Genomic DNA, 27,379 nt, shown 5'->3' with positions numbered 1-27,379 from the left:
AACAGCTGCCGCTGGAAGGGCAGCGCACAAAACAGGACAGCCAAGAGTGCCCCCCCCCCACAGTCCCTCTCCCCCAGTGCTTTGCCGTAAGACCTACAGCATTTCTACAGAAAGCCGGGCCTGCCAAAAAAAAAGATTTGCTAAGACATTGCAGTATCTAAACCGTGCCAAATCTAGAGATGTATGCTTCAGCTTCTTTGGCATCGTTAAAGAATTGAGTATGACCATTTTTAATAACCTTGAGGCGGGCCGGCTCCTGTAAAAAAGCCTGGCCCCCGCAAGATTTAATGGGGTCTAACAGTTTGCGTAGCGACCATCGCCTGTTCATTGTTTCCTTGCACAAGTCTGATCGGACAAAAAATGAAAGCTCCCCTACAGTTACAGGGGCGTTAGGGCGGGCTCTCTGCCAAACAGCTTGGCGTAAAAGAAAATTGCCCAAAAAAATTATAAGGGGCCGTGGGAACTGGTTTTCTCTCTTTCTGTTTCTAATAGCTAAGGGAAGACGGTGGGCAAGTTGAATTTGTGAATCCCAGTCCCGGTCTGCTAAATCTGGAAAAGCCTTTTGAAACAGCCCCACTAGATAAGACCTCGGGTCAGACCCCTCGGAGCCCTCCGGAATCCCAAAAAGTCTCAGGTTGGACCGTCTTTGTCGATTCTCCAAATCTTCAACTTTGGATTGTAGTGTCAGCAGTTGAGTGTCGTGTTTCTCTGTTACAGCAATTGTGTTTAGATTAGCCTCCTCGATCTCCACCACACGTTGCTGAAGTCCCACAATGTCTTGGGTAATCCCGCCTAGTTTGGAAGCAAGTTCTTGCAGTGAGGTATGCATTTTGCTGTTATCCTCCCTCAGTTGGATATAGTGTTCTTTAGCTTCAGCGCGTTGGTCTCTCAATATTTGTAGTATAGTATCTACTGAGGCGGGATCTGTTGGCATTTGCCCTGGCCCTGGCCCGGGTGTGCTTTTGGGAAAAGCACCTAAGTGTTCCTTTTGGTGAGATAGAGGGGGGGCAGAGGTGATGGTGTTAGAAGGACTCTCAGAGGAGGAAGTCGAGGTAGGTTCTTGACATGCTAGCCCAGCTAGTGATGGCGATTTAGGTGGAGCAGGTAAGCCATTGTTCTCCGCGGAGCAGAGGATATCCGAAAGAGGAGGCGTAGCTGGTAGAATAGACAAGTCTGAGGGCTCAGAAGTTTCTATTAAGCTGGCACCTGATAGTCTCTGTGACAGATTCTTGACTAAGCCTTTTGCTACAATCCATTTTCTTAGGGGACTTTTGTCCACGAAAGCCTTTTTTTGATCCAAAGTGTTGCTTAATAGGGGACGAGTTAATAGGGCTGTTCTGCGACCTCTTTTGACTCGAGCTTTACTTTTAAGTTTGTGGGCTTTCCCTGCTCGGGATTTTGTCTTAAGGTCGTAGGGCCCGTTTGTTCATTTTCCCCCTAAGTCATCTTCAGACATGGCCTCATCCTCTGTACTGATCTCGGCATCAGAGTCCTCGAGAGGATTTTGTTCGTTGATTTCAATATATTCCGTATGTACCGTTATATCTGGAGGAACCATAGTTTTATTAGGGCTGAGACTTTTGGTGGGGCATGGCTTTACTATGGATGGTTGTGGGCCTCCGGACGGGGTGGTAATGGATGCGATAGCAAGCGATAAGCCTGGAGTAGGCAAAGCTAAGTCTGAGCCACATGTGACTGCCGCAGTTTCTAATGTAGCCCCAATATCAGACACAGACACAGACAGCATAGGCGTTGCAGACAGCTTGGTCAAAGAGTTAATGGATGTCATGCTGTGACCCGAAGAAGTATCACAGATTAAGGGCTGTTGGTGTTTCGGTTGCTCAGCCCCCAGCATGCTATTAGTTTGTTTGCTGCTAGAAAGTATCCCTTCAGAATCGATGGGAGCGTCCTGGACAATATGTTCTAAGATTGAAGGGAATGACAGACTGTTTTTGCCTGTAGCAGCCACCCCGCTTTTGTCCGAGGGCTTAGCCAGATTTGTAGTAAGGTTTTTGCTAGTCCCCTTAGAACGAGTATCGACAAGTAAAATCGGTGGTCTCAGTACCTGTTTGCTCGCCCCATCAGCGATTACGCGCTCCGTAGTGGGACAGCCGTTGCTCGCAGATTCATCGGTGTCAGCGTAGGTCGCGGCAGTCTGGGAAAGCCCAGAGATCGTCGCTCCTGTCTCCCGAGCAGCTCCGGCTGGAAGGACTCCGGTCGGGTGCTTGGTGTGTCGGGTTGCGCGAGGTTGGTGTTTCGCAGGCATCTTGCTCATCTGGGAAGCCGGGGGGAGAGGACGAAAGGCAGTCCGAAAATACAGACCAAACCAATTGACCCCCGAGCTCCGTAGCAATCCTTGTAGAATCCGCCGCAAGAATCGAGTCGTCCCTGGGAGTTCCAGCATGGAGAGCGGCCGCAGTTTCTTTCCCCGCAGCTGTGTAGCAGTATTACGGCGTCCACAGAGGCAGGACACAGAATATAAAAGTCTGAAGGTTTGTCAACGTTCTAGGTCTGATTTTTAAGTTCAGTATGTGCTAAGTCGAGTGGAAGCATACTCGATTGAGAGTTTGCAGACGTTTACAGGCGTTTCGGTAGAAGGAGAGGGAGAGAGGGGGCGAGCCCCTTGGTGAGCTGCTCAGCTCAGATCCTCACTCCGCCATCTTGGATCCCCGTGAATGTGTTGATTCCAAGTTCCATGACCCTTTCCTTCGTGACTCGTGTACGGCACGGAGTTGCGATAACGTACCCTTCACATCAACGCAGGAGCGCTTTCTTTCAGGTGGTGTCGACACAAGACCCGCAGATCCACAGAAGGGACCCCACCACGACATCCACCATATTACCCTCACCCGCTTCTTGACAGCCTCCCCCGGTTCCCTCTTTGACCTGGTTAGTGTATTTGGTCCTTCCAGGAGGAGAAGGGCGCAGGAGGGGGTTGTCCACGTCGTCCCCGTGGGATCTCTCCACAAGCAGGAGGTAAGAATTGTGGGGATCTGACACCTGGGAGTAACCATGCCAATGCAGATGGACTCACCAGATATTTCCACTTAGAACATGAAGACTCAACTGGTCAAGGTTAGTTTAATGATCTGCATTTGGGGGGGTTGTGTGGGATAGTAGGATCTGCCTCTTATGGTTGCATCCACTTTTTGCTGGTGTTTCACTGTTTTTTGACTTTAGTCTGGTTGGGGCCCTGCTATTCAGTACCCCAGCCTAGGTGCTTCCTCTCTAAATTGATTGCATGTACTTTAGGTACACTCCAGATTAGATTCTGGTGTACCCTTTTGAGTCCCTAGTATATGGTAAACTAGGTACCCAGGGCATAGGTACCCCAGAGGCCTACCAGGGGCTGAAGCACGTATTGTGCCTGTTAGACCTGGCACCTTGCCATGGGTCTCCCCTCCATTTTGTCTGTTGCCTCTTGTGTTTTTGCTAGTGTTAGTTGCTCAGGGCACTTTGCCACTGCTGTCCAGTGCCACAGTGCAAGTGCTCCCTATTGTAAATTAATGTATGAATTTGTGATTCCATGATTGGTTGGTTTGGTTTACCTGTCAGACCCTAGTACAGTGCACCAGGAGTGCCCAGGGCTTGTAAATCCAAATGCTCCTGGTGGGCTTGCAGCACTGGTTGTGCTACCCACAGAAGCAGTCTGTAATAGTGTGTCTAAGGTCTGCCGTTGTAGAGCCTGCGTGCAGTCTGGTACTGTCATGCTGACTGGGCAAGTGCACCCACTTGCCAGTCCCTAAACCTTCCCTTTTCTTCATATCAGACACCCCTATGGTAGGCCCAAGGGCAGGGTGCATTGTAAGGATAAGGTAGGACATGCCCTGGTGTGTGTGGCATGTTCTAATAGTGAATTACAGCCATTTTCGTTTTTCACTATTGCAAGGCTACCTCTTCTCCATAAGCCAGAATGGGCAGTTTGATTATTACATTTTATAATCCTAACTGACCCGGGGAACATGGTGGAAATTCGAATTTAGTATGCCTGAACTCAGAATGATAAAATACATCTTTTAGTTGATTTTTTAACATTCTGTGTTTGAAAATACCACTGTTAGAAAGTAGGTATTTTCTTGTCTAACCATTCAAACCTGCCTCTGCTAGGCTGTGTATTCCTTGTCTGGAGTTTGAGTGACAGGGCTGGGGAATTCCAGGAGACAGGGTGAGGTGGTCCAGTGGTGAATAGAGAGATCTGCATCTAGATGGGTGGAAGGAGTTGCACCTGGGACCAGAATAGGGCTGTGCCTTCCCGCCACAATGCTGGCTCCACCTCCTGTGGTGCGTCTGATGTCTCTGCCCTGCACTCTGAAAAGAAAGAAGAAGTCAGGTAAACAAAGTGCTCCAGGACTGACCAGAACCGGTTTGAACAAGGCAAAGGCCCCCTGCCTTCAGAGGACAAAGGATTTTGGGGTATAAGTATTGGGACCCTGATCCCAAGAATTTAGATCACTTTGGGAAAACAAGAAGAAACCTCTGCTGAGGAGAGGAACCAAGACGAAACTGAGGAGAGACTATCCCTGAAACTGGGGGATTGGCCTTCAGGGGTTGCCTACTGCCAAAGAGAGGAGAAAGGAACTTTGTGTGTACTTTTGCTCAACTTGTGAAGGATCTCCAAAGGCTTGGAAAAGAGCTTGCCTCCTGCTGAAGTCTCAGGAACAACAGACTTCAACCACCAGCTCCCCAGAGTTCTTTGGAAGTGCCTGCAGCTGTTTTGAGGCCTTCTGAGGGACTGCGTATCGCAAGGAGCTGGAAGCGCGACTCAAGAAAGAGAAGCGTGCCGCCGTCGGAGCTGTTGTCGTCGCATCACGTAAAGGGGTGACGCCGCTGCAGTTGTCGCATCGAGCGGAAGCATCTCGCATCTTCGAAGAAGTGTCTCGCAACGCCGAAGAAGAGTGTCGCCATCGCATCCATCGTAGCTGACGCATTGCACCGCATCAAGAAAAGAATCTTGCATCGAGGAAGAAGCGTGTCGCCGTTGCAGCCATCGTAGCTGTCGCATTGCACCGCATCTAGCAAAGCGCATCACATCCACGGAGAAGCATGCCGCCGTCGGAGCTGTTGTCGCTTCGAGCGGAAGCGTCTCGCAAACGTCGGTAAAGAGGGTTGCTGCCAAAGCCGCTGTCGTCGCATCGCGTAAAGGGGTGTCGCCGCTGCACCTGACGCATCGAATCGAGCCTTCTCGCAACATCGGAGAAGCGTGCCGCATCTGGAAGATCTTCACGTCTTTATTTATTTGCACCAAACTTTCATCGCATCAACATTGTTGCAACACTTTCGTTGCCGCGCGTGTCGCATCTAAAAAGTACATTGACTTAAAGTGTCGCATTTAAGAACTAAAGAGAACTGAGCTAAATTCTACCATCTTAAAGTAACAGTATTGTGGATTTTTTGTCGTTTATGGTCTTGTGGTAAATCTATATAAAGAATACTTATTTTTGATATAAAACCTGTGTGGTGTTACTTTGTAGTGTTGTCACTTGATTACTGTATGTGTTCACAAATGCTTTACACACTGCCTCCGAGATAAGCCTGTCTGCTCGTGCCAAGCTACCAAGGGGGTGAGCAGGGGTTATTTTAGGAGTGTACCCCCTTACCCTGACTAGAGGCGAGTGCATACCTGTGCCAACTAGAGACCTCCATGTCTAACATTGGTGGTCAGCGGTGAGGATTCTGGACTTGCATTTGTGACTCATGTACAGAGTGGTGAACACTACTAGTGAGTGCAGACCAATACGCGACAAAATACTTATTGGTAGATTTCTTTTTGGGACTTTCTATTTTTGAGTACTGCCAAACTTAAACATGATGAAGAGAGCAGAATCTGTAGTCTCTGTTGATAATGAGTGGGAGTGGGAAGAAGAGAAACTGGAAAGCTACACTGTCAGACAGCTGAAGTTCTTCTGCAAGAAATTCAATGTTTCCACTACTGGATGTAAAAATAAGCCAGAGTTCTACAAGGCGCTGAGGGCCTGGGTAGAAGCAAGGAATGGCACTGATGATGATAATGCAGAGGAGCAGCTGGAAGGGCCAGTGGGTCCAAGAGGAAGGAGAGCCCCTTCCCCTACCGGTAGCAGTGTTTCTGTTAAGAGTCTGTCTCCAGAGGAGTTGGCAGATAGAAAAGAGTGTAGGATGCACAAAATGGAGCTGACCAAGCTCAAGTTAAGTGGGCAGTTAGAATTTTAAATGCAAACTAGAAAGTTAGCCCTAGAAGAGAAAAAAATGCAGTTTGAACATGAAAAGGTTTTGAGGGAGTTGGAGTTGAAGGCCAAGAGCTTAGATATTGCTCCCTCTGGTGGCAGCACACCGTCAATGCCTGTGGAATCTAGAGTGTACATCCCTAAAGATGTGGTGAAGAAATTTTAAAAAATGATGAGATTGGGCAGTGGTTCAAGGCCTATGAGGTAGCCATGTCTTCCCACCGGGTCCCTGAGAAGGATTGGGGAGCGGGGTTGTGGGGACGGGACACACTGCTAGACTTGCCTTCTGATGTCTATAATTCCTATCCCCACATGAAAGATGCATTAATGTCTAGATATGGTTTAACTCCTGAAATGTACAGGCAGAGGTTCAGGGGTTGCACAAAGATAGCGAACAGTACCTATGTTGAATATGTCACTTTTTCTGCAGAGCATTGGATGGTTGGGTGAAGGGTAGCAAAGTTGATGATTTTCAGGGACTTCTTGATTTAATTGCATGGGAGCACTTGTCAAGTAACTGTTTTCCTGAGCTATGCCAGCACCTGATTGATAGTAGGCTGACTAATCCTAGGAAGCTTACTGAGGAGGCGGATCGCTTGGTCAGCTCCAGGGTCCACAAGGGTCACGTGGGAGACTCAGCCAAGAGTGAGGAGGGTCCCCAGCAGAAGAGTGGGGGGACAAGGGTAAACAGAGGGAGTTCTCTAGAAGGCCCCAAAGTAATCCCCAAGGGAACCAAGGGAGAGGTTCTCAGCCACCCCCCCAGAAACCGCCAGGGGCCCGACAGGTCCACCTGTTCAAAGGGAGCCCCCGAAATGCTACAAATGTGGAGAACTGGGTCATTGTGCAATTGATCCCAAGTGTCACCTGTTTGGAAAACCAGCACCCCCTGGTGCAGCCCCCCATCAGATGGCTAGTGTAGCTCTGGGTGAGGAGATGGGTGACCAAGGTGGGTGGGGTCCCGCAGAGATGTCCCTTGTCTCATTAGGAGATTGTAAGGTGGTCCCCAGGACCCAGCTGCCTGATAACACTAAAAAATACAGGCAGTGGGTGACCATCAATGGCCATAGAGTGGAGGCTCTTAGAGATACAGGAGCCAGTGTGACAGCTGTCAAGTGTCATCTGGTGTCTCAAGAGCAGGTTGTCCCTGGGGCATTCTACCCAGTTGTTGCTGCTGACAACACAGAGAGTCACTGCGAGGTGGCTCAGGTTCCCTTTGAGTGGGGGGGGTCTCTGGTACTCTTCAGGTAGATGTGAGGCCCGCCATGCCTGTTGACTGTTTGTTGGGGGAACGATCTGGAGAGCTCCCTTTGGGCGAAGGTGGAGCGGAGTGCCCATTTAGAAATGTTGGGTTTGCCTGACTGGGCGTGTGTGACCACCCGGTCCATGGCAGCGAGTAAAGTTTCTCAAGAGGACCTGGAGCCTGAGAGGGAGGCCCAGGTACCTGCTGTCAAGAGTAGAGGCAGGGGGTGCGGGAAACCAGCCCCCGAAGTTCCCACGGTCCAGGAGGGAGCAGACCCTGAGGGGGATGCCCTGGAGCCTACAGGGGAGCAGGTAGCCGAACTGGGGGACCTGCCTAGCTGACCCATTGGCAGCAAGAAGGAGGGCCCTCCAGGGAGGAATTCTGCAAGGCGCAGAAAGTATACCCTTCTCTTGTGGGTCTGCGGCAACAGGCTGCAGACCAGGCAGCAGATGATCAGTCTGGGTCACATTGGATCTACTGGGAGAATGACCTCCTGTATACAGAGCCTAAGGTTGCTGAACCTGGGTCAGCCCGTGTGCTGGTGGTACCCCAGCGCTTCAGAGCCTTCCTACTAGGGCTGGCTCATGATGTTCCATTGTCAGGAAATTTGGGGCAAGACAAGACCTTTTAAAGGCTTGTCACCCACTTTTATTGGCCCCAAATGCGCAGGAGTTCAGACACTCACTGCAGGACATGTCAGACTTGCCAGGCAAGTGGAAAGAGTGGGAGGAAGCGCAAGGCTCCTCTCCAGCCATTCCCTGTATTCAACAACCCCTTTGAATGGGTGGGTATTGACATTGTGGGGCCACTGGACCCCAAGACAGCCAGGGGCAACAGGTTCATTTTGGTCTTGGTGGACCATGCCATCCGGTACCTGGAAGCCATACCTCTGAGGACAGTGACGGCCCCTGTGGTGGGACGAGCACTGATGGGAATTTTCTCCAGAGTGGGATTCCCTCGCGAGGTAGTGTCTGACTAGGGACCAACTTCATTTCCAAGTATATGAAGTCCCTGTGGCAGGAGTGTGGTGTAACCTATTAGTTTACCACTCCTTACCACCCCCAAGGAAATGGGTTGGTTGAAAGGTTCAACCGAACCCTGAAGGGCATGATTATGGGTCTTGAGGAAACTATGAGGCGTAAGTGGGACGTCCTCTTACCATGCCTACTCTTTGCTTACCGCGAGGTGCCACAGAAATCTATAGGGTTCAGCCCCTTTGAGCTTCTCTATGGACACCCAGTGAGAGGACCTCTAAGTTTGGTTAAAGAAGGCTGGGAGCAATCTTCCAGGAAACCTCCCCAGGATGTATATAGCTACATGCTGGCCTTTAGGAACCAAACTCGGCGTTTCAGGCAACTCGCTGAGGCGTATCTGGAAGCCAGCCAGGAGAAGATGAAGCTGTGGTACGACCAGAATGCCACTCCGGTAGAGTTTCAGCCTGGTCAGAAAGTGTGGGTCATGGCCCCAGTGGAGCCATGCGTGCTCCAGGATAAGTGGACCGGACCATTTGAGGTTGTGGAGCGCAAAAGTCCGGTTACCTACTTGGTGGACTTGCGGTCTCCGAGGAACCCCTTAAGGGTCCTGCATGTCAACCGCCTGAAGCCCCACTTGGAGAGGTCCCAAGTAGGCATGCTCTTAGCGACAGATGGTGGAATGGAGGAGGAAACCGAGCCTCTTCCAGACCTCCTGTCGGCGACAGAGCAAGATGGGTCAGTGGATGGTGTCAACCTCTCTTCCACCCTGACCCCTGAGCAACAGAATGACTGCCGCCAGTTGCTGGGACAGTTTTCTGATCTGTTCTCCCTGGTTCCCGGTGTCACTGATTGGTGCGTACATGATGTGGACACTGGGGATAGTACACCTGTGAGGCACAAATCCTACCGGTTTGACTGACAGGGTGAGAGCTTGCATCAAGGAGGAGGTCTCCAAGATGTTTGCGTTAGGGGTGATTGAGTCCTCTAGCAGTCCTTGGGCCAGCCCAGTGGTCTTGGTCCCAAAGGCTGCCGCACCGGGTGCCACCCCAGAACTCCGGTGCTGTGAGGACTACCGAGGGCTCAATTCAGTCACGAGGACTGACGTGCACCCCATCCCCAGAGCTGATGAGCTCATAGATCGGCTAGGGGCTGCATGGTACCTCCGCACGTTTGACTTAACGTCTGGGTACTGGCAGATCGCCTTGACCGATGGGGCAAAGGAGAGGTCAGCATTCTCCACACCGGATGGGCACTACCACTACCAGTTCCGGGTTATGCCCTTTGGGATGAAGAATGAAACCATCCTGGCTTGGGAGCCGCCCAAAACCCAGACAGAGGTGAGAGCCTTTTTAGGACTCACGGGTTACTACAGGAGGTTTGTCAAGGGGTATGGCAACATTGTTGCCCCCTTGACAGCGCTGACTTCCAGGAAGCAGCCAAAGAGAGTTATTTGGACTGACACCTGTCAGAAAGCTTTTGAGGCCCTAAAAACTGATATGTGCACGGCGCCCGTGCTCTTGGCACCCAACTTCTCCAGAGAGTTCATAGTACAAACAGGCGCTTCAGAGCATGGTGTGGGAGCTGTTCTGGCACAGATGAATGAGGAGGGCCTAGATCAACCCGTAGCCTTCATCAGTAGGAGGTTACCTCCACGGGAACAGAAGTGGAGTGCTATTGAGTGTGAGGCATTTGCTGTGGTCTGGGCACTGAAGAAGCTGAGACCCTACCTGTTTGGGACTCACTTCCGGGTTCAGACAGACCACAGGTCCCTCAGATGGTTGATGCAGATGAGGGGTGAGAATCAAAAGCTGTTGAGGTGGTCCATTTCCCTACAGGGGATGGATTTCACGGTGGAACATCGTCCTGGTACAGAACACGCCAATGCCGATGGTCTGTCCAGATTTTTCCGCCTTAGTGATGAGAACTCCCAGGAGGTAGGGTAGTTCTCTCCACATTTCAGCTTGAGGGGACACGTGTTAGACCTGGCACCTTGGCATGGGTCTCCCACTTTGTCTGTTGCCTCATGTGTTTTTGCTGGTGTTAGTTGCTCAGGGCACTGTGCCACTGCTGTCCAGTGCCATAGTGCAAGTGCTCCCTATTGTAAATTAATGTATGAATTTGTGATTCCATGATTGGTTGGTTTGGTTTACCTGTCAGACCCTAGTACAATGCAACAGGAGTGCCCAGGGCTTGTAAATCCAAATGCTGCTGGTAGGCTTGCAGCACTGGTTGTGCCACCCACAGAAGCAGCCTGTAAAAGTGTGTCTAAGGTCTGCCATTGCAGAGCCTGCGTGCAGTCTGGTACTGTCATGCTGACTGGGCAAGTGCACCCACTTGCCAGTCCCTAAACCTTCCCCTTTCTTCATATCAGACACCCCTATGGTAGGCCCAAGGGCAGGGTGCATTGTAAGGATAAGGTAGGACATGCCCTGGTGTGTGTGGCATGTTCTAATAGTGAATTACACCCATTTTCGTTTTCACTATTGCAAGGCTAACTGTTCTCCATAGGCCAGAATGGGCAGTTTGATTATTACATGTTATAATCCTAACTGACTCAGGGAACATGGTAGAAATTCAAATTTAGCATGCCTGAACTCAGAATGATAAAATACATCTTTTAGTGAAGTTGGTTTTAACATTCTTTGTTTGAAAATACCACTTTTAGAAAGTAGGTATTTTCTTGTCCATTTCATTAGTCTTTATTATCGATATATTACATCATTAAAGACAATTACAATACATAAAAATAAATACATAGTTTTAAAAGTACATAGTTTAAAAAGAAAAACATGAGCAGAATACATAAAAATATTTCAGTACCCTAATGCCTCTTGGTTCTAATAAACCAAACCCAAGACAGGAATTTGGCAACAGCAATAGCAACATATTCGCTAGGGTCAAATCTCAGCATTTCAAGTGCCTCAGACCCTCGTCTGGTGCCCAAAGTTTGACATAATGGTTTGAGCCATTTAGCTCGGGGAGCAGCGTAGGCAGGACAAACAAAAAAGATATGTCCGACAGAATCTATACAATCAAAACAACTTTTGCAGGAGTCGCTGGTCATGCCCTTCCATTTTTTGGTGAAGGAGTTGGTCGGAAGTGTGCCTACCCTAAATTGGTGGTATAGTTTCCTGTCATAAGGTCTGGTGATGGTGTCCCAGTAAGCTTCGAGGAGTGGGATTCTTTTTTGGGCTAGGAACCTTCCTGACAAGGACTCTGCAGAAGCTGAGTTAAAATGTTTCTGCTGTACCATTGGCCAATAAAGGCTCTTAAAATCTTTCTTGGAGGGAAAGGGGTTATTGGCTGGATCGGACCATAAATTGCCCAACCCCATAGATTCCAGGAGTTGTTTAGTATGTTTTAACCAGGGAATGTTGCCAGCCCCCAAGATGGATCGCACATCGAGAAAGGCCTTAGCATAGAGGTCCAACTCAGGGACTGTCCATAAACGCCTCCAGAAAGCCAATGGTTTGAACCTTGCAATATCTTCAAACGAATGACAACCAAGATCCAACAGGAGGGGTTTGACAGGGGTAGAACAAGGAAGCCCCGTGAGCAATCTGAGAAATTTATGTTGCGCTTTAACCAGAAGAGAAAGATCTGCAAAACCCCAAAGTTCAGCGCCGTAAAGGATCGCCGAGTTGATCCTTACATTGAAAATTTTAATGGGGGGACCTATCGTTCTCGACTGGGATTGCTTATGTTCTTTAACTAGGCAACCAGAAAGCTGAGCAAATTTTAGAGATAAAACATCAATTTGCGGCCTCCAATCCAACTTGTTTTCAAAAACTACCCCTAAATAGGTCATAACATTAGTGCGTTCCAACATGACTTTGTCCATACAGACATGGCCCTTTATACCTCGCCCTTTATTAAAAACCATGTATTTGGTTTTGGACACATTGACAGACAGATCAAAATCAAAGCAGAATTTCGTAAAGACGTTGAGCGCCACCTGTAGTCCAGACAGGGTCTGGGAGAGAAGAAGGGTGTCATCGGCAAACATAAGGAGTGGTATTTTAGTACCTCCCAACGTTGGGGCGTCCGTCGATGTGTTAGAGTAGTACTTAACAACACTATTAATAAACAATAGAAACAAGGTAGGAGCGAGAACACACCCCTGCCTGACACCCCGATTAACCCTGAACCGGTCAGTAACCTGGCCCTGTTTCCCCCAGCGAACTTGTGCAAAGTTGTTGTCATGGAGCCTAATGATGATATTCAGGAGATCAGGAGGAAGCCCTAGCTCAGCCAATACGCTCCAGAGTTTCGTCCTATTGACTAGGTCAAATGCTGACCGAAGGTCTACAAAGGCAGCATATAAAGTACCGCCACACAGATAGACCGTTTTCCAGACAATTAATTGGAATTTAAATGCCTGGTCGATGGTACTGGTACACGGTCTGAAACCGGCTTGGAGGGGAGAGATGATATCCTCCTGCTCAATCCAAGCCTGAATTCGTGCCAAGATCATTCTAGCGATAATTTTCTGGACCGAGTCAATAAGGCTGATTGGGCGGTAGTTCCCCGGGCATGAGCGATCACCTTTTTTAAAGATGGGGAGGATCTCAGCCCCCCCCCAGGAGTCAGGAATATCGGCCCCTCTGGCTACAGCGTTAGCAAGGTGTGCAATATAAGGCACCCAATTCCCTGGGTCAGATTTAAAGAGATCCGTGGGTACACAATCCATACCAGGCGCCTTACCGCTTGGAATCTTACTTAAGGCCTTTTCAACATCGACACTGTTAAAAGTCAAAGTCGAGTGGAGGGGAAGATCCCAGATTATGGCTGGAGCAAAACCCTCAACCAGTGGGGAAACCGAGAACTGGGATTCAAAATGAGTCACCCAGGCGTCCGGAGGGACATGATTGGTCGGAACCTAGCTGTTCTGGGAGTTACCCCACTTGACAATATGCCAGAAGAGGGTTTTCTTGTCTAACCAATCAAACCTGCCTCTGCTAGGCTGTGTATTCCTTGTCTGGAGTTTGAGTGACAGGGCTGGGGAATGCCAGGAGACAGGGTGAGGTGGCCCAGTGTGGAATAGAGAGATCTGCATCTAGATGGGTGGGAGGAGTTGCGCCTGGGACCTGAATAGGGCTGTGCCTTCCCTCCACAATGCAGGCTCCACCTCCTGTGGTGCGTCTGATGTCTCTGCCCTGCACTCTGAAAGGAAAGAAGGAGTCAGGTAAACAAAGTGCTCCAGGACTGACCAGAACCGGTTTGAACAAGGCAAAGGCCCCTCTGCCTTCAGAGGACAAAGGATTTTGGGGTATAAGTAGAGGAGGGACTATCCCTGAAACTGGGGGATTGGCCTGCAGGGGTTGCCTACTGCCAAAGAGAGGAGAAAGGAACTTTGTGTGTACTTTTGCTCAACTTGTGAAGGATCTCCAAGGGCTTGGAAAAGAGCTTGCCTCCTGCTGAAGTCTCAGGAACAACAGACTTCAACCACCAGCTCCCCAGAGTTCTTTGGAAGTGCCTGCTGCTGTTTTGAGGCCTTCTGAGGGACTGCGTATCGCAAGGAGCTGGAAGCGCGACTCAAGAAGGAGAAGCGTGCCGCCGTCGGAGCTGTTGTCGTCGCATCGCGTAAAGGGGTGTCGCCGCTGCAGCTGACACATCGCATCGAGCCTTCTCGCAACATCGGAGAAGTGTGCCGCATCTGGAAGATCTTCACGTCTTTATTTCTTTGCACCAAACTTTCATCGCATCAACATCGTTGCAACACTTTCGTTGCCGTGCGTGTCGCATCTAAAAGGTACATTGACTTTAAGTGTTGCATTCAAGAACTAAAGAGAACTAAGCTAAATTCTACCATCTTAAAGTAACAGTATTGTGGATTTTTTGTCGTTTATGGTCTTGTGGTAAATCTATATAAAGAATACTTATTTTTATATAGATTTTTGATATAAAACCTGTGTGGTGTCCCTCTGTAGTGTTGTCACTTGATTACTGTATGTGTTCACAAATGCTTTACACACTGCCTCTGAGATAAGCCTGTCTGCTTGTGCCAAGCTACCAAGGGGGTGAGCAGCGGTTATTTTAGGAGTGTACCCCCTTACCCTGACTAGAGGCGAGGCTCCCTATTTGTCACAAGTGCAAACCTATGCCAACTAGAGACCTCCAAGTGTAACATTGCTGACCCTGGAAAGCCCTTCAAAATGACACCACAGGTCTGCTACTGCATCCTGGGTAAGGTGGTGCATGCACCCCTTACTAAGGTATAGGTTCACTATGCTTCACCTATCACTGCACATAGTAACCTATCAGTCACCCCTATGGCAGGCCTTATCACTCCTGAAGGCAGGGTGCTTGGTTATATGTGAGAGGGTGCCCAGGCATGAGCTGAGCCTGTCTGCAGCCTTCAGAATCCCTTCTCCGGGGTTGTCAGTGATGCAGCCTGACCATATACTCTTAAGTGCATTATATCTTAAACGGTTAATGCTAACTTTGGACTGGCTGCACGGAAACATGTTGTGTTTGGTGTCAAACACCTTGGAATCATACCCCCACATCAATTCCTGATGTGAGGATATGATCCCACCCTTCTAGAGGGAGAGACATGTCAGTTCTGGTATACCCAGTAGAAACTTAACAGAGCCCTGGCATTACAAAATGGATGCTGCAGCCACAGACACAGGTCTGTGCTCCTGCTGCTGACCGAAACTCCGACAGGGGAGGCCTGAACAATAGGTTTCCTGTCACAGGGAGGTGTAACCACCTCCCAGACAGGCTTATGTGTATTGGGGCTGGGTGGGAGCACTCTCTGAGTGCTTTGAAGTCCTGCACTGGGGGCACATTTGGTGTCCCTGTGCATCGTCCAGCTCAAACCGGTTCAGGGACTTCTAGCCCTTGCTCTGGCGTGAAACTGGACAAAGGAAATGGGTGTAGCCACCCCTCTTTCCAAACCCTCCCATAGGTGGGTCCCTATAGCTAGTCCAACCCCTTCCTTAGGTATAAGTAAGGAACCTCTGTAACCAGAACTTTAGATATCCCTGGACGAAACTCTGAAGCTGAATCCTGGAACTTCGACGCTCTACTAAAGACTAGAGGACTGAATAAATCTCCCTTGGGGTCGAGGAGTGACTCCCCTGCTTGGCAGGCACCAACGAAGCATTTTGCCGGTCTGTATCTCCGAAGTTCGCGCCGGACTCTGAAGTATTTGCAACCCAGGAAGAGGATTTCCAGACATCTCAGAGGCTGACCCGAGTCCCCAGCAAAGCCCTCGTGAGTAGCGTGGAACCAGAACTTCTGGTCACAATGCACTTTTGCAAGTGCATTGACTTCTCGACGTCTCTTGAAGTCGTGCTTGGGGTTACTTGTAGCCCCCACCTCGAGCAGAGAATCCACCGAAGATTATCGGCCTAGTCACCCTGAGTGACCCGTGTGCCGCCATTTTGTGTTTTCTCTTGAGGCTCCTTCGCGATCCCTGGTCCGTCGACTGGTGGGTCCCTGTGAAGGCAACTTTGATTTTCCTTGAGCTTCCTTGGTTGCTCCAGACGTGCCCTGACTCCCTACCAGGTGGTGAGTCCCCCAGACCTTGCTGGTCTGCACCAAAGCATCTTTCTCCTTTCTGCGTGGGTTGCTGTTGCCAAGCCTTGCTGTGTCTAACCTGGGCACCGACGCTGCAGCACTCAACATCCTTCATGGGACAGCTCGAATCTGGCTCCTGGTCATCCTCGACGCCTACTGGTCCTCGTGGCTGAAGCGTCAAGCTTCACCTTCAACTGAAATCACCTGACATCGGAGGGCATCCGCCTATCGTCCTCCTGGTCACTGGCAAATGACCCAGACTATGTCCCCTCTCCTTTCAGGTTCTCCTCGATCCAGGATTGGATCTCTTCGGACACTTCGCATCTTCCCGGCAGCAGCACTTCTTTGCCAGCTCCCATTGAAATAGACGACGCGACCCGACACCATTTGACACCAATGCACCCGGCTTCCCTGGGTGAGGTAACTCGAGTACTCCGGTGCTCCCGTGGGTGTGGACCCTAGAACTTCCTAAGTCCCAAAGGGTTTGGTCCTGACTCATTTCTAAGTGTCCCTAATCTTTAAATATCTAACCGCGACAATCCCAATAGAAGCTAACGGGAGCTCGCGTCTGTGTTCTCACATTGCACACGGCCCCGTGGGTCCCCTGTGTCACTACCTTGGGTGGTTCCTTGGGGTCCCAGCGATTCTACAGGCTCTAGGCCTTGTGTCTAGTTAAGTCGTGGTTCTTATACCACTATTTTAGTATATGGTTTGGCTCGCCCCTAGGTCCAGACGTGTATTTGTTCTATTTTACTGTTCTATTTGAAGTGTAACTTATGTGTTTTGACCTCTAGCCTCATAAAGAGACTAGGAGGGTGTGTTTAGAAATAAATACATATATTTTATATATATACCTGGTGTGGTTGTCTTTCATTTAGTCATTCAGGAGATTATAGACTGGTAAAACAAGCTGCTTTACATTCCTTCAAGACTTAGCCAGAAGGCTGCTCTCCATAGCTACCACTAGGATAGCTTTCAATAATGGTTGTCTTTAACCTATCATCAATAAGGTTTTTTTTGGACTGGTACAGGGTGCCCACTATAACTAGTGGACAGCATATACCAGGCCAACCTCTCACAGATGTTATAAACAAACTCCCTATTCTGTCCTATGGGTAACAGGTAGCTTTGAAATAGCGAAAAATAAAATTGCCCGTAATTCACTATCAGGACATGCCACACACACCAGGGCATGTCCTACCTTTCACATACACTGCACCCGGCCCACCGAGGTACCTTTGGCCTACCTTAGGGGTGGCTGACATATAAGAAAAGGGAAGGTGAGGGACTGGCAAGTGTGTGCACTGGCCAAGTTGACATGGCAGTTACAAACTGCGCGCAGACTCTGCAATGGCGAGTCCGAGTTACCTTTTCAGGGCTACTCACGTGGGTGTCACAATCAGTGCTGCAGGCCCGCTCGTAGCATTTGATTCACAGGCTCTGGCACACTCAGTGCACTTTACTAGGGACTAACAAGTAAATCAAATATCCAATCATGGAAACACCAATCCATAACACAATTTACCACAGGAGCACTTGCACTTTACCACTGATAAGCAGTGAGAAAAGTGCGCAGAAACACTACACCAACAAAAACCGATTCAAAACCATGAGGTCAGAAAGCAAAAACTCAGGGGAAACACACCAAAAGATGCCAAGTCTAACAATGAGATATGAAAGTGAGATCGAAAGAAAGAAAGGGAGAGGAAAAGCAAGAAAGGGGAGTGAAACATAGAAAGGAAAGGGGTAGGGAAAGAAAGAAGGAAAGGATGATAAAACAAACTGAAGGGGGTAGGTGGACCAAGAGGTGGCATACAAGAAGGTCGGAGCCAAGGAGAGGAACAAGATGAGAAAGAAGCATAGTCATGATATAGATTTGACAGAGTAAGGGTGGAACGAGCGATAGCAGGGAGAGTAGAGACTTTGTGTGAGAAAGAAGAGTAGGACATAGATTGAAGAGAGGAGACAGAATGAGAGAAAGTGGAGCAGAGCGGAAATAGAGAAAGAGAAGTGGGATTGTAAGGAAGAGCAAGGAGAGATAAAAAGTTCAAAAAAGGGAGAAAGGTGGTAAGGACAAGCTCGGAGATCTTGTGGAAGTGGACAGAGATAAGAAATGGTGCAAGGAGGAGATAATAGTGGCATGGAGATAGCAAATAGAGAGGAATTATAGGTAGAATGATTAGGACAAAAGATGCAGTGGCACCCATACCCAGGGGTGCAAGAAGCCCTCTGTGCTCCAGTAATGAGTGGTTTTAATACCAACCCAGAGGTGTGTGTGGGCGTGTTCTTTTTTTACTGATTTGCATTAGGGCCCATGGTACCTTTGGTAGCTTGCACACCGCACATGCTTGTATATTAAGTTTTTGCTTACCTTCAGTGCACGCAGCCTTAGCTGCAGTGCACAAAGCACCTTTATTGCGGCACTTAGAGAAAACAAATTAGAGGCAACATTGATCTTGACCCAAATGATTTAGTTATGTTTCTCTTGTTGAGGTAGTGTAGGGAAAGTTAGTTTGCTCATTCTTGCTCAAGAAAATAATCTGATGCACTTCAACCTTCATTTCTTCGTCATGATCGTCTTTGCTTAGTACTATATAGGGTACATCTCTTAAGGAGATTTGGACTTATTTTGATTTTTCTGTACTTTTATGTTATTTTTGCTGAGATTGATCTACATCTATTTGTTTCTAAATTTATAATTAAAACCTATTAAACTCAGATCAAAGAGTGGAGTGGATTAATGTGCTACCACATTGGTTGCTCTGTATTGAGATGCAAATATGTGTTTTCCCTCTTACACCGCTCACTCTTCTAGAAAGACCCCTCCCCTCTGAAGAAATTGTGTAAATAGGCCTATCCTTTAACATTCTTTCTTTCTTTACCACCCCCAGTTATTCCCGTTTCTTTCAGTTTGTGTTTTATAAAGTGCAAATTGGACACGGACGTATTGAGCTGATGCAGAGACTCGAACTTGGTTTCCCAGTGTGAAAGTAAGCAGCACTAATGTTAGGCCACATCCTCTCTGTGTGTTATTTGTGTTTCTTTAGTACACAGTTTGTTTGAATTTAGATGAAGATCCTTAATGAAGAAAGGGCCTCTGTGATGCTGGTATACACGTTTTAAAATTGTCGGGAAAAAATCCTTTAAGCAGTGCAAATCATTTAATCACCACATCTGCAACAAAAGGGAGTACAAAAAGGTTTATTGTACATGCCAGGCTGATTCAGCTGGGAGAGTGATGTGCTATGAGCGAAGCGTAAGTCAGTCTCAACTAACATACATTCGGGTCTACTTCTTATAATACTAATTTTGGCCTAGATTCATATTTAATACAATGTTCACAATAGAAAAAGCTTCCTGCTTTTCCATTATGTCCCACCCAGATTACATACATTTATTTAAAGAACAGCTCTTTCCTGTTGTTTGTGACTTCTCATGCCAAACTAACAGACTACAATGGAAAACATTCTTGCTGCTCTGAATTTCCTGTTACATATCCTAGGCAGGACGTTCTCAGCTCATATACAATGAAGAGGAAAAAACACTGAATAATTAGGTCCTAAATCTAAATTAGGGTTTGGATTCCTTTAATTCCCCTCTCTAGTCGATTCTTCGACTACTTCTTCACTACCCCTGTGCATTTCTTCCAATTATATATTTTGCATCTCTTTATTTCTCCTTATAGGGAACATACCTTCCACTTTAGCTGTAACCCTCTTGCAACATGCTAAGATAACCTGAAGTACTAGGCACATCGACAGCAACAGAACTATTATAGGCAACAAGGCCTTAGACAACCCCGACATCCAGGACGGCACCCAATCAAACCAGCCAGTGATCCACTCATCTGGAGCACCCCCCTCTTTCTTCATCTGTGCATGCAAATTATGCAAAGTCAATACGGCCTGAGTTAGATTTCCTTCATCTTCATCATTCGCCGGTATGAAAGTGCAGCATACTGAATTAAGTTTTATACATACTCCTCCTTCGATTGCTGTCATTAAGTCCAAAACATATCTATTTTCCATCACCATAAGTCTGATTGAACGAAGCTATTCTTTAATTGCATTAAAGCCATCTTCAGTAGCATTTATGGCTTTCATCAGCTCCCACCGGGTGATCTGAACCCAGCGGGCAGTTGCTTTTGCTTGAAACAAAGGTATCAGACTTCCAAAAAATGTTTGGGCGTCACTGAACAACCTATACTCTTTGGGCACATCCTGCCACACTGAAGTTCCAAAGTACTCAGCCATCCTTTTTCTTCTGTGATGATGCAGCAGAATTGATGCTTTACTCATGGAATGCAAATGCTAATTTTGTATTTCTTTTGCTGGTATTACCATAGATGGAGTATGCAAAGTCACCAGAGAGCAGATTCCGCTCCAGTCGAGGGGTAATTGAGTGTATATTCGAGCTCCACACTGCCAGTAACAATCCATAAGGCTGGAGGTACCACCCTGCATATCGGCATTGTAAATAGTTGAACTGCAATTGAGATTCCGTCCCACTTTAACAATCCCATTTCCCTGAAAGCAAAGAGAAAATCTCATTAGTTTCACAGCCAGCTTAGGATGACGTTTAGTTCCAGTCCATGTATATCTCTGTATGTTTTCATCCCATACTTGCTGACATGATGCTTTTATATCATCAAATCTCAAATGATTTTTTGTTTCTGTGCCATTCCATAAAGATATGGCCCTACATGAAAACCTAGCTCCAGTAAACCATTTATTATTGGCAAATACTGATGCTTCAATACTTAATACTGACCTGACTGCGCAATCTGGGGGCAGTGGTTTGGCAGAATAATTATTACAGGTGGATGGTGGATTAGATCTCCCTAGAATACCTCGTTCCAATACGACTTCCTCCCAATTTGCATAACTATATTTCTGCCCTGCTCCTTTCATTCTGGATATCTCTTTCATTATCTTCGTTTTATCTGTCAAAATTTGCAAAATTTCAGGGGTTGTATCAAATCTGGTTGTATTAACTCTGGCTGTCATAGGACTAACATGCGTTGGCTGTAACTGTGCTTTTATCCTACACAATAAAAGATGCAATAAACACTTTGTCATATTAACAGGCACTTCTTTAGGATACACTAAAGGTGGTGTTTCTATGGCATGGGGAATAAGAGAACATACATAACAACTATCATTTTGTGTATTGGTACCTATATCATGCATGCTTTTGTACCACAAATTATCAAGTAGAGAATCGTGCAGAGGATGTATATCTGTTTAATTGAAAACAGCTCTACGAAAAAAGTGTAATACTTCTTCCCTATGGGTGGGATCTTTTGCATCTACATAACACTGTGACGGAGTGTCAGGGACAGGCGGGACACAACGTTGTTTTAAACGGGGTTTTATTGCCAAGTAATGCTTTCGAGATACACGGTCAGCCAGTGTTCGAGATGATTATACAGTTCTTTAGGCTCTCGATGTTGGTACTCTCTCTTCTCTCCACTTCTTTCTATTCCGTCCAGACACCAGGCGGTGCGTGCGCAGGATCTCCCCGGAGCAAGGCGATATCCCAGCCGGAAAGAAACAAAGAGACAAAAGGCTATGTCAGGGGACCGTGTTGCTAGGTTCGTTCCCTAACTCCGGGGGTGAGGAAAGACTACCACCAGTGCTTGAACCCCTTTTCCCCTCACGCTGTGCCTATTCAAGTGCTGACTAAGGGAAGGGAACACGGGAAACACCTCTCCTACACCGGCGGTCTGCCTTCTTTACCTAACCAGCCCGCTACTCGGTCACGTACCTGACCGAGCCACGCTCCTCCCCTGGGAACGTGGCTGGGCGAAGCGCGGTGTCCTGGGCCTCCTGGCCGTCCGAAGTTCGTCTCGCTTCCTCTTTCTTCGCTCCGCTCCTCTCCTGGTCCTTGTTCGCTCCGCTCCACTCCAACACTCCTCCTGGAAACGCCGTTTTCCTCACTGTGCGGTTCTTCCTGTTTTGGCTGCTCCCACTCGGTGACGTCATAGGAGGGCGGATACAGCGTCTCGTAGCCTTCGCTCCACTTAAAGGGACCTGCACCTTCTGGTCTCGATCCTTGCTGTTGGTCCATGAAGGGGAACCAGTCCTCCTGCTGAGGGGTTACAAGAGGAGATGAGACCGGTCTCGGAGTCCACCACTCCTTATCGTTATAGTCCTCTTCATGTCCCGCACTGTCACAAACACATAATACAGTAGCAAATTATCAGAGTAATAATCATAACCACTGAACTATCATTATATCATTGAAAATATCATTGTATAATTTGTTCTTGGACCATTGCCTCCTCCACTCCTTGTGGGGGTGAGGCCAAAAATGGAATAATGTCAGTTACGTGCACCCAGTTCCGCATCCCCTCCACTTTTACTGCAGTTGGCGTGCTCTGTGTTACTTGGTAGGGGCATAGAAACTTGGGATCCTTCCATGTTCTCACAAAGTTGCGCACGAAGACCCAGGAACCGATGCTGATGGCTGTAGACAAGGGCAGGGGTGGTGCAGTACTGTTGGCCTGTTGCAGCTGAACCTGTTTAGAATAAACGTACAGCTTTTGTTAAGGCAGACATGTATGCATTCATTTCTTGCCATACACTTTCTGATGCAGACTTGGTATCAGAATGAATCATTTGATTTTGTTTAAACTTGGTGAGGGGTCAAATGATGATCTTTTGAAGGGGCATTTCTCAATGCATACAGAGCAAGGGGAAGGCAGTAAAGCCAATTCTTTTTCAGTGTCTCATACATTTTTGACACTTTGCTTTTCAATAAGCCATTCATCCTCTCAACAATTCCATTACTCTCTGGGTGGTAAACTGAGGTAAACTGGCGTTTCACTCCTAATAGTGTAGTAATTTGCTGAAATACTGTGTTAGCAAAGTAGTTTCCATTATCGCTGCGTATCTCCGCCGGAACCCCCCACCTAGGTATGACCTCTCTCACCAGGAATTTGGCTGCCTGGTCAGCATCACACCTGGAGCAGGGTCCTGCTTCAATCCATCGCGAAAATGGACACACCACTACTAACAAACACCTATATCCATTACATTTTTGTATCATATCTACAAAATCTATGTGTAACTCTATGAAAGGACCTATTGGTCTTGGAATGGAGGATGAAGGCATTTTTGGTGACCTTTTATTAGAGTACTGATAACACACATGACATGAAGCTAGAAATACATCAACTAATGTCCTAGATTAGGGATAAACCAGCTTTTGTTTAATTCACACATCAATACTCTTGTAGAATTGTGTGTTGGTAAATGAAGTTGTTGAAGGGCTGTTATTAGTAGTGACTGAGGCATTATAATTTTACCTGAAGTTGCTGATAAAGAAGATCTGGAAATCCAGTCACCCCCCCCCCCCCCTCCCCTTGATTTCCAGAGCTCATGTTGTGGTGCTGCCTTTTGAATGTCTAATAATGCCTCTGTAGAAATATTCTCATAGTGTTGTATCTCAATCTCATCATCTGCATCTAAAGTGTGCATACTGCATGTTTTCATTGCATATAAACTAGCTTCCTTTGCTGCTGTATCAGCAGCTTCATTTCCCTTAGACACCAAATCTGTTCCCTTTGTATGTGCCTGGCACTTAACCACTGCTACTTGACATGGTATTTGTAATGCAGCAATAAGGTCAGCTAAAAGATGTTGGTGCGCTACTGGTGTCCCATCAGATTTAAGAAATCCTCGCCTTTCCCATCTCTTCAGCCCCGAGTGAACTGTGGAAGCTACATCTGCTGAATCAGTGTATATTGTTACTGGCTGACCCTGACACGCCTGTAGGGCCGTTATCAATGCTTTTAATTCAGCCACTTGGGCTGAGTCTTGGGATGGCAGGGGTAAGAGGTGCAATGTGTGTAAGGTATAATCAGTAGGTGTACCAATAGCCTCAACAACAGATGCACATGTATGTCTTTTACCTGTCTCCTGGTCTATCCATGAGGAACCATCAATAAACAATTGTCGGCCATCAGACAAGGGGTCCTCATGTGCCAGGTGATCGTCCTCCTCCAATGTTGCACTACAGTCATGATCAGTGGGCTCTAGTGGGTGCACTAAAAAAGTTGCAGGATTGACTGAGTGTACTCGCTCAATGCAGATAGAAGGGTTTGACAGTATTACTTCATAACCTGTTGCTCTATGACTGGTCAGTGTACTTTTACATTTCTGCAGCACAGCAAATGGAGAGTGCTCAACATACAATGTTACAGCTGTTGGAGCGCAGAAACCTAGGTAACGGGGAAATGAACGAGACCCGTTCCGATATCCTCCCTTCATCACAGACCAGATATCACACTAACGCTTTCACACATGCAGTCATTGGTGGGGCCCATAACACCAACATTCACACGTCACTTCACACTGGACTGCACATACAGGAAAGATGAGCGGTTCAAGCACTTGACATGAAAGGAATACCTTATGACCTATAGAAAGAAATATAATTTACATATCTATACATTAATACCTTTTCTTCTGCAGATCTCAATCTTAAAAACCATCAAGACACTCCTCCCATATGATCGATGGATCAAATTAGTTGGATTGGTTGATAATGATTTTAGAACCAGCTAAAACACATTTCAAGATTTGATCTTACCTTCCTCAATAAATCACACTAACGCATTTCTCGTTAATTAATATCTGTTTATCTAATAATTATTGAAAGGTTAAATAAACATTTAAGCAAGTTTATATCAAATTTCATGTAAATCACAGAACACCATATTTACCTAATCTGGCTATCGGGGCATCCTCTAAGTCATTAGCTTATCAAAACCAAATTGGCTGTCATTCGGCCAATAGCAGCAAAGTTCTTCGTGCAGCACGCTACAGTCCCAAAGACTGGACTAGGACCAAGGACGTGCAAGCATCAGTCAGTGCCCATAGATTTAAGGAAGCTCGTAGTTCATCGGATATTGGGCAGCATTCAGTCCGTCAAAGATTCAGGAACGCATCAGTCACCCTAGGCAGTAGCGTCACGTAGCGTCACCGTAGTCTTCGTCAAAGATTTGTCGATGAAGAGATATTCTCTCTATTCTACCACGTAATTTATAATAAAATGAAGGTAAAATGCAACAATTTACAAATTTTGGGCAATTCTGATTTAGATCGTCCGGTGAGGTTTAGCACAGTTCGAGGGGTGATGTCATAGTTCAGTTTATTCCAGTTTCTTTGTAAACGTCTATTGTCCTTCCACTTGGCTGTCTTCCCACCGTGGCCTTGTTCGGGAACACTAAGGCATAGGTCATGACGAGGCCACAGGAACAAAATGTTGCACATGCGCACTTCACCCGAAATCTCACGGAACAGTGGCCGTCATGTCGTGTCGCGTCAGCGGCCATTTTGATTTTTAGGCCCAAAGGATAACTTAAGCGAAACAAACACAAAAGAGTAATTGATACATAGAAATAATAAATCTAATGTTAACCCCTTACTAATCCCTCTATGTGTATGTATTTATATAGCTTATAGCGACATTTAAAGCATTCATATTCACCCATTTGTTGTCATCTCGAGCAACATTACAGTGACATCACAAAAGCCACATATATCATACAATTATTCTATTTAATACATATACTACAGTTAGTATGCTTACGGGTTTTAGTCATAAAAATTATTTAGCCATGCAAAATGCAAATCCCACGTATATTTCGTATACTAATAGGGTTGATTAATACACATGCAAACTCATTTAGTAATATTATAATTAATAAATTATTCAACTAGTATATTAATGCAGAATAGGGGGGTATACAAATGTTGTACTACCTGCTCCATCAATCCCCCCTTTGGTGACTCTATCACCACACCATTAAAATTTTGTATTAATTTTCCATGGAGTTGAAATGAATTCTTGCTTTAATTTACATCTCTGTTTCCCCAATTTCTTCTCTTCTGGCTGTCTTATACACATTTTCTTTCATCTCCTCTAATTCTACTTCTTCATACTCTCTCTCTTGTCCTGTCTTCTTCTTAAATTTTCTCTTTTTAACTTTTTCTGGTTTTTCTTCCTTTTATGACATAGACATCCTAATCTTAATATTACTACTACAAAAATCACACATGTTAATGGAAAGATTTTACCTAAAAAGGTACTACCTAAGTTTACTAAGAAATCTTTAATAGAAGATATTTTCTTTCCAATATTTTCAACCTCCAGTGGTGCAATTTCCTCATGCAGATCAGTTATATTTTTAATATACATTTTCAAATCTTTACTTTCGTCTGGAATGTAAGTACAACAATATTGAACTTTCAGCATTCCACAGACTCCACCCTCTTTTGCCAATAATATATCAAGGGCAAGTCGATACCATGGCACGCATGGCAACCATTTCAGTATTTACCAATAAAAATACTCCAGCGGTGCTTGTCGACAAGCGATCCACTACTGTTTATAGTCTTCTAATTTTGTTTGCATTCAGAGATATTCCCCACTGCTGGTATCAATGCTCCAAAGATGTCACCTACAATTTCTGACCAAGATTCTCTCTTTCCACGTGCTAGATAACTATCTAACTTATGTACACCATCTTCTCCTCTTCCCATGTGGAATATCTTTGGGAAAACCAGACCTACATAACATGTGCCATACCAATGGTCGGGCAAACGATAATATGCCTTGTTCCCGCAGATAAAATATAACCCAGGAAAAACTGGATCATTTCCTCCTTTAAATCCCAATCCACCCATGATTCGGTATGTATCATGGCACTCACTGTTACCTACAAAGTAATTATCATATGCAGTTTGATTCCTTCTAATACATAATTTTCCTTTCTGAGGCCAATCTAAAGCCATAGTTGGACTAGCTTCTCCCTTCAAGTGTTTTTCCATTTCAACATCCCAGACTGTCTTTTCCACTTTTCCCTCAGATACTTTATTTTGCATTTTCAATCTCCTTTCTTCAACCATATCCAAAAACGTCTTTTCCTCTTTCTTTAAACTACAAGGTAAATTATTTCTAAATATATATTCTAACGTTAGTTCCTTAGTCTCTAAGAAAAATTCGCCTAATACCTTTGCAACTTTTACTTTATTTAGCTTGTTAATTGAAGGTACTTGTGAAAATATGTTATCTACATCTGAAAAATAATATTCTAATTTCCCTGTTTTGTAAAACAAACTAGCTATTACACTACATGTTATGTAACTGCATACAAACGTAGCAGTCCCTTACGTTCATTGTCTTTACATATTCATACAGTAGTTTCGAAAATACATTGTTAGAAAAATCGGTTATAGACCTGTCTTTATGCAAATAATTTCTATCTATTTTAGTTGGAATTACCTTCTGAATGTTTTCTTTTTTTTTTTTATAATTTTTTTATTATTAATTTTCGCTTGACAGAGCAAAACAGAAAGACACGTGACTTAAACAATCAAGGTTCTCTGTACAAAATAGAAAATCACTGTCCAGAACACAAAAAACAAACA

General features: G+C 46.3%; 1 pseudogene; it reads right to left on the bottom strand.

Annotated features, from left to right (window-relative positions):
- Positions 1 to 1,426: 1,426 nt before the first annotated feature.
- LOC146822589 (uncharacterized) lies at positions 1,427 to 21,925 on the bottom strand (annotated as a pseudogene).
- Between the last annotated feature and the right edge of the window lie 5,454 nt (positions 21,926 to 27,379).

The sequence above is a fragment of the Triturus cristatus genome, chromosome 5_2 (assembly GCF_964204655.1).
Source record: "Triturus cristatus chromosome 5_2, aTriCri1.1, whole genome shotgun sequence".
Classification (NCBI taxonomy): domain Eukaryota; kingdom Metazoa; phylum Chordata; class Amphibia; order Caudata; family Salamandridae; genus Triturus; species Triturus cristatus.
This window is presented reverse-complemented; position numbering and strand designations above follow the sequence as displayed.